The sequence below is a fragment of the Oryx dammah genome, unplaced genomic scaffold (genome assembly GCF_014754425.2).
Source record: "Oryx dammah isolate SB20612 unplaced genomic scaffold, SCBI_Odam_1.1 HiC_scaffold_29, whole genome shotgun sequence".
Classification (NCBI taxonomy): domain Eukaryota; kingdom Metazoa; phylum Chordata; class Mammalia; order Artiodactyla; family Bovidae; genus Oryx; species Oryx dammah.
Window position 1 is genome coordinate 88,685,901 of NW_024070213.1, and position 7,637 is coordinate 88,693,537.

The 7,637-nt window shown below is 43.1% G+C and overlaps 1 non-coding gene across 1 annotated transcript; it reads right to left on the reverse strand.

Moving 5' to 3' along the window:
- Positions 1-2,374: 2,374 nt before the first annotated feature.
- TRNAG-CCC lies at positions 2,375-2,447 on the reverse strand. Its single transcript has one exon. It is a non-coding gene; the product is annotated as a tRNA-Gly (tRNA).
- Positions 2,448-7,637: the final 5,190 nt, after the last annotated feature.

Genomic DNA, 7,637 nt, shown 5'->3' on the forward strand with positions numbered 1-7,637 from the left:
GGGAAGACAGCAATGCTAATACATTTTTCAAGTGCTTCTGGGCCAGGTTTCCACCCCCCACTGTGTTTACCTGCTTGCTCTCTGAAAGCTTTTAGGACTTTCTTTTTAAAAAATCTCTGATGTCTTAAATTTTACACCATGGCTTATAGTTGGCCAGCTTTCATAGAACAAGGAAGCTATTGTTCACCTTGACTGGTTATATTGAAGTCCTTGTGAGGGGAAAAAGAGAAGATCCCTAAGTGCTGGTAATAATGCGGGGCTATTTAAAGGTGAGAAGTCAGAGTTCTGGAATACTTGCTTGGCAAGGAGTGTGGTTGGGCATGCTCCATTTTTTATAGACTTCCCACCCTGAAATGCATATATTTTATCTATTTACTTTAATTTTAGCAATGATGTAAAATTATTGCTGGGCTGCTGTCACTCTGACAGATCACCTTACCAGCTCAAAGGGTAAATATGGATTTTTTTCCCCATAATTTTTGTACAGTAACAAGGTGAGGAACATTTTAGCTCATAAATTATTCACCAAACCTCACAGGCATAATAGGCTGTGTGCATATTCATCAGGTTATCATCCATTATTCATAAGAAGTTCACTTCGACTGTTAGGAAGAAAATGAGGTTGTTGATTGAAATGCTGAAGAAACGTGGGCTTTTGTTCCCCCCTTCTTTCTCCCATTTGAGTCTGGAAGTTTCCATCAAAAAAATCATATCATAGGGGAAAAATTTTATTCCTGACATGCAGATGTGTAGATAAGAGGAAAAGAAAACTTGGAGTAGGAAATAAGTTGGCAGAATCAACTATCATTCATTTAACTTGGCTAAAGGCCTCTGACTCCTGCTTCCACAGAAATTGTGTCCAGGAAGTGTCCAAAAGGAGTCCCCTTTCTTGCAACAAAGGAGCAGCTTTAGCAAATCTGATAGATTTTTTTTTAGACTTCATACATACAGATTGCATTCTGCAGCCCAAGAAGTGTTACCATTTATGTTATTATTTGACCTTCATACCATGTCTGTGAGGTAGGAATAATTTCAAGATGAGACAACTCAGGCTCAGAGAGGTTAAGTGATTTGTCTAAAGCCAAACAGCTGGTGAGCAGAGCAGGACTGGGATCTACGTTTTCTTCCATATTCCATGTTCTTTATACTCTGTCTTCCTAAATCCTCTGGAATAATGAAATCTACCACTCCCAGAGGCATTTCACATTGTTTTCCAAGAACCACTGATTTTATTATTTTCTCTTTTTAGTATCTTTATTATTTCTGTGAAATTCAGAAGCAATACAGGCTTGAAAGCATCAAATAACCCAAAGTCCTATAGAATAAAGAATAACAAATGGACAGGCCATTAACTGCCATGATTGCCAAACTCCTCTGCCACAGAATCCAGGAGGAGATATTATAATTCAGCCAGATCTACAGATATGGGTTCAGATCTGATCATGGTCACTGACTAGCTGTTTCACTGGGGCAAGATAGCCTCTTTAAGCTGTAGTTTCTCATTTGTAAAATGGGGTTTGTAGAGTTTTTTAAGAATTAAATGAGATGATGTATATTAAACCCAAGTGTCAGCACTTTCCTCTGTTTTAAAGGCTCCCTCTCTCTAGCACAGCTGGCCATCCACTATCCACGGGTATTGCACCAGAGGATTCAATCCACCAAGGATTGAAAATATCTGGAAAATAAATTCCAGAAAGTCCCCAAAACCAAAAGGTGAATTTGCTGCAAATCAAACTTTGTACATAGTATCTACAACTACATAGTATTTAAAACTATGCAATTTACATAGCATTTACATTGTATGGAGAAAGAAATGGCAACCAACTCCAGTATTCTTGCCTGGAAAATCCATGGATGGAGGAGCCTGGTGGGCTACAGTCTATAGGGTCACAAAGAGTCAGACACAACTGAGTGACAGAACTGAGGTATTATAAGTAATCTAGAGATGATTTCAAGTTATACAGGAGAATGTTCAGAGGTTTTAGGCAAATACCATTTTATATAAGGGATCTGAGCAGTCTTGGATTTTGGTATCTGTGAAGTGGGGGTGGATGCTAGAACAAAATACCCCGTGGGAACTGTATATTTATTTGGGGAAATGGAATGGAAGGCAAGGCTTGTCGCTTGCCTGTGCCCCCAAGTCTTCCGCTTGGTCCTCTGTTTCCATCTGTCCTGTGTCACTCACCTGGCTGCTAGTTGCCTGGTGTGGTTCCTCTGGATGAAATGCAGCTATAGTCACAGTGGGGCACAGCTGTGAGTTCTCCCCAGCATGACTGAATATGGTTGCTCTTTTTTTAAAGAAAATTATTTATTTGGCTGTGTCAGATCTTAGTTGTGGCACGAGGGATCTTTAGTTAGGGGATGTGGGATCTAGTTCCCTGACCAGGGATCGAACCTGGGCCCCCTGCATTGGGAGTGCAGAGTCTTAGCCACTGGATCACCAGGGAAGTCCCTCAAGGTTGTTCTTTATTGAAGAGTTGGGAAAAAAAACTAAAGAGAATTCTAATGAATAAGAGAAAGCATTAAATTTTTTATTTTAACTTTCTGTGTAATTCAAATGAAAACCAGATACGAAGTTCAGTTTTTATGAGCGGGTCAGATTTTGCATGCCTGGATCTCAAACCCTAATCTGACTCCCTGTCCTCAGGTCAGTTTTCTTCCCTAGGAACTCCTCCTTCACACTTCCACTCCTTTCTGGGAGGGCCCAAGCCCTTCCTCCCTCTGCTTACTCACTTTTACTCAGAAGTGTGTGCATGCGCAGTCGCTTAGTGGTGTCCAACTCTGTTCAACCCCATGGACAGTAGCCTGTCGGGCTCCTCTGTTCATGGGATTTCCTAAACAAGAATACTGGAGTGGGTTGCCATTTCCTCCTCCAGAGGATCTTCCCAACCCAGGGATCGAACCTGTGTCTCCTGCGTTACAGGTGGATTCTTTACCACTAGCACCACCTGGGAGCCCCTATTCAGAAGTACATTTCCCTAAATGAGGGTGAGGGATGGAGTGGGCGCTATGAGCTCGAGCACACAATCCACCCAGAAAATTTGTCCAAGGAAGGTTGGCACCCCAAGTCCAGACCCCTTCTAGTCTCTCGGGCAGATGGAGATGGAGATGAGGCTCTATTTTCCTGAGTGCCCTTTGGAAAATACTTTTGGAGCACACACACACAACAGACACACACCTTGAAGAATAAAATGAAAGCTTAACCCTCAAACCAGTAAGTGTCATGTGGCAGAATCACTGTACTACGCTGTATTTTTAATAAACACTAAGTGCTTCTGATACAAGTGGTTTGGGATTTCACAGGGATAAAAATTGCTCAGAACCCCCAAAGAAAAGAAGCTGTCCCAGGATTTACTAGGCTCCCCAGCTACAGTGGAGTTAAGCCTTGACATTATTACGCAGAGCAGTGTTATTGCCTCTCCTGCAAAGGCTTGCCAGCAATAAGAAAAAGAGGATCCATTTCTGAGTCATATATCTTGTAATCTTTGTTCTCTTAGTTAGTTACACAAAGACCAGCCAAAGCTTTGAAAAGGTTGCTTCAGAGCCTGACTGGATTCTTCCACAAACCTCCACCCTCCCTCTCTGGGCTGGGAAATAGGAGGTGTTTTTGTTTTCTGTTAATAGAAGTGAAGAGTCCAACAGAGAGTAGATGTTCAATAAAGGTACATTAAAAAGCTCTAATCAGGGACTTCCCGGTGGCACAGAGGATAAGAATCCGCCTGAAGGTGCAGGGGAAACTGGTTCGATCTCTGGTCCAGGAAGATTCCACATGTTTTGGGGCAGCTAGGCCTTTGCACCACAGCTACTGAGCCCACATTCTAGAGCCCATGTGCCGCAGCTGCTGAAGCCTGCATGCCTGGAGCCTGTGCTCCACAGCAAGAGAAGCTTCTGCGATGAGAAACCCATGCATCACAAGGAAGAGCAGCCCCTGCTTGCTGCAACTAGAGAAAGCCTGAGCAAAAGCAATGAAGTCCCAGCATAGCGCAAAAAAGCTCTAGTCAGCCTAATTTACTGGGACTAGGAGAACCTTTGGGGCTTCCCTGGTGGCTCAGTGGTAAACCCACCTGCAAGGTGGGAGCCAAAAGAGACTCCGGTTCGATCCCTGGGTGGGGAAGATCCCCTGAAGGAGGGCACAGCAACCCACTCCAGTAATCTTGCCTGGAGAATCCTGTGGACAGAGGTCCCTGGTGGCCTACAAGCCATAGGTTCGCAAAGAGCCAGACACAACTGAAGTGACTTAACATGCACACAGGAGAACCTTCAGAAGAGGTGCGTCAATCTCTGAACCCTCGGAGGGCAGTTTATCCATCTCTACTGTAGTGCTTACTGAATTCTATAATTTCCCTCTCAGCATCTCTCTTGCCCAAACACACAAAAAGAGTTCATTAGCCATCATTCTTGGCTATTCTCTCTTCTTCATCCCAACAATTTTAAAATTTATTTTTTAAAAACACTTATTGGACTTCCCTGGTGGTCCAGTGGTTAAGATTCGGCTTGCGAAAGCAGAGGGCATGGGTTCCATCCCTGCTCCAGGAAGATTCCACGAGCTCTAAGGCAACTGGGCCCCTGCACCACAACGACTGACCCCACACTCTAGAGCCTGTGTGATTCAACAAGAGAAGACAGCACAACAAGAAGACTAGGCACAGCTAGAGAGTAGCCCCTACTGTCTGCAACAAGACAAAGCCCGCAGACAGCAAAGAAGACCCAGCACAGCCAAAAATAAATAGTTTAAAATTTTTATTTATTTGGCAGTGTTGAGTGTTAGTTGCGGCTCACAGGACCTTTCCTTGCAATGCTCAGGCTTCTCTCTAGTTGTGGTGTACAGGCTTAGTTGTGAGATCTTAGCTCCCTGACAAAGGATCAAACCCACATCCTCTGCATTGGAAGGCAGATCCTTAACTACCGGACCACCAAAGAAATCCTCCCAACATTAACATTTTTTTTTTAAACACCTTTATTGGGAATTCCCCTGTGGTCCAGTGGTTAGGTGCAGGGGCATGGGTTCAATCCCTGGTGAGGGCATTAAGATCCCACAGGCCACACACTGTGGCCAAAAAAATAATAAAAAGAGGGGGGTATCACCAAAAAAATTTTTTAAACATCTTTATTAAGGCATAATTGACACAATAAGGGCTTCCCAGGTGGCTCAGTGGTTAAAAAAAATCTTCCTGCCAATGCAGGAGACTTGTGTTCGATCCATGGGTTGGGAAGATCCCTTGGAGTAGGAAATGGCCACCAACTCCAGTATTCTTACCTGGAGAATCCCATGAGCAGAGGAGCCTGGCAGGCTGCAGTCCATGGGGTCACAAAGACTCGGACAGGTGAGCGACTAAGCACGCACACACAACATACAATAAACTGCATATGCTTAAGATGTACAAGCTGATAAATTTTGACACTCCCAAGAAGACTATCACCACAATCAAACCATATCCATCACTCCTCAAAGCTTCCCAAAGTCCACCTCTTCTCTCCTGTCCCTCCCTTTCCCTTTATACTGGCAATCATTGATCTGTTTTTTATCACTATGGTTTGTATTCTCCAAAATTTTATATAAATGGCACCCTTTAGTGTGCACTCTTGTCTGGTTTCTTTCCTTCAACATAATTGAGCTTATATGGTTTTTCCAGTAGTCAAGTATGGATGTGAGAGTTGGACTATAAAGAAAGCTGAGCACTGAAGAATTAATGCTTTTGAACTGTGGTGTTGGAGAAGACTCTTGAGAGTCCCTTGGACTGCAAGGAGATCCAACCAGTCCATCCTAAAGGAGACCAGTCCTGGGTGTTCATTGGAAGGACTGATGTTGAAGCTGAAACTCCAATACTTTGGCCACCTGATGCGAAGAGCTGACTCATTGGAAAAGACCCTAATGCTGGGAAAGATTGAGGGCTGGAGGAGAAGGGGACGGCAGAGGATGAGATGGTTGGGTGGTCTCATCGACTTGATGGACATGGGTTTGGGTAAACTCCGGGAGTTGGTGATGGACAGGGAGGCCTGGCGTGCTGTGGATCATGGGGTTGCAAAGAGTCGGACACGACTGAGTGACTGAACTGAACTGACTGAACTGATGTTGCATGGACACACAGTTCATTCCTTAATACCACAATGTATTTATCCACTGACCTGTTGATGGATATTTGTGTTGTTTCCAGTTTCTCGCTGTTACAAATAAATAGTAATGGGCAAGCCTTTGTATGCCCACATTCTTTCGTTTCTCTTGGGTTAATAGGAGTGAAAGGACTGATCACCCAGTAAGTATAACTTTTAAAATCCTGCCATACTGTTTTCAAAGTGGTTGTACCATTTTACACTCTTATCAGCAGTGTGTGAGAATTCTAGTAGCTCCACATACTCTCCAAGACTTAAAATAGTCAGTCTTTTATGATTATTATTAAGTTACTTTATTTTTGGTTATGATGGATCTTCATTGCTGTGCAAAGGCTTTCTCTAGGTATGGACAGTGGAGGCTACTTTTTGGTTGCGGTGCCCGGGCTTCTCATTGCAGTGGCTTCTCTTGCTGTGGCGCACAGGCTGTAGGGGCACAGGTTTCAGTAGTTGGGGCTCCAGGAACCTAGAGCATGCAGGCTTCAGTATGCGTGGCACACGGGCTTAGCTGCTCTGTGGCATGTGGGGACCAGGGATTGAACCCATGTCCCCTGCATTGGCAGGCAGCTTCTTATCCACTGTACCATCAGGGAAGTCCAGTCAGTCTTTTTAATGTTAACCATTTTAATAGGTGTGCCAACATTGTTTTAAGTTTTTGAACTGGTAAGCATTCACATGTTTCAAAATTTTTAAAAATGTTTTTTAAGGTATACAGTGAAAAGTCACTCGCGTCTCTGTCCCCAACCTGACTCAGTTACCGCTTTTATAGGTATCATGTGTAATCTTCCAGAATTTCTTTACTCAAATACTAACGAATATGGTTTTCCCACTCTTTTACACAGAAGACTCCATGCTAAGCACATGATTCTGAACCTAGCCTTGTTTTCATTTAAAAAATATTTTGGAGAGCTTTCTCATTCTTTGTTATAGCCATGCAGTGTTTAATTATATGGATGTACTAAGATTTACCATTTCCCTACTGATGGACATATATAGGTTATTTCTAAGCTTTTGCTTTACAAACAGTGCTGCAGTAAACAGCCTTATATACACAGTGTTTCTCATGAATGCAAAGGTATCTGTAGGAACCATTCTTAGAAGTGGGGATTATGAAAATTGACATTTGCCAAATTAACCCTATAGGAATAGTACTCCTACCATCAATAAATTAAAGAGTGTCTGCCTATCCACAGCCTCACAATTAAAGTTTGTAAATGTTTGGATTTTTGCCAGTCTGATGGTAGTGGTTTTAATCTGCCTTCTTAAGAATGAGGCTGAATATCTTTTCATATATTTAGAAGCCATTCATTGAAAAAGCAAGAGAGTTCCAGAAAAACATCTATTTCTGCTTTATTGACTATGCCAAAGGCTTTGACTGTGTGGATCACAATAAACTGTGGAAAATTCTGAAACAGATGGGAATACCAGACCACCGGACCTGCCTCTTGAGAAATCCGTATGCAGGTCAGGAAGCAACAGTAAAACTGGACATGGAACACCAGACTGCTTCCAAATAGGGAAAGGAGTAC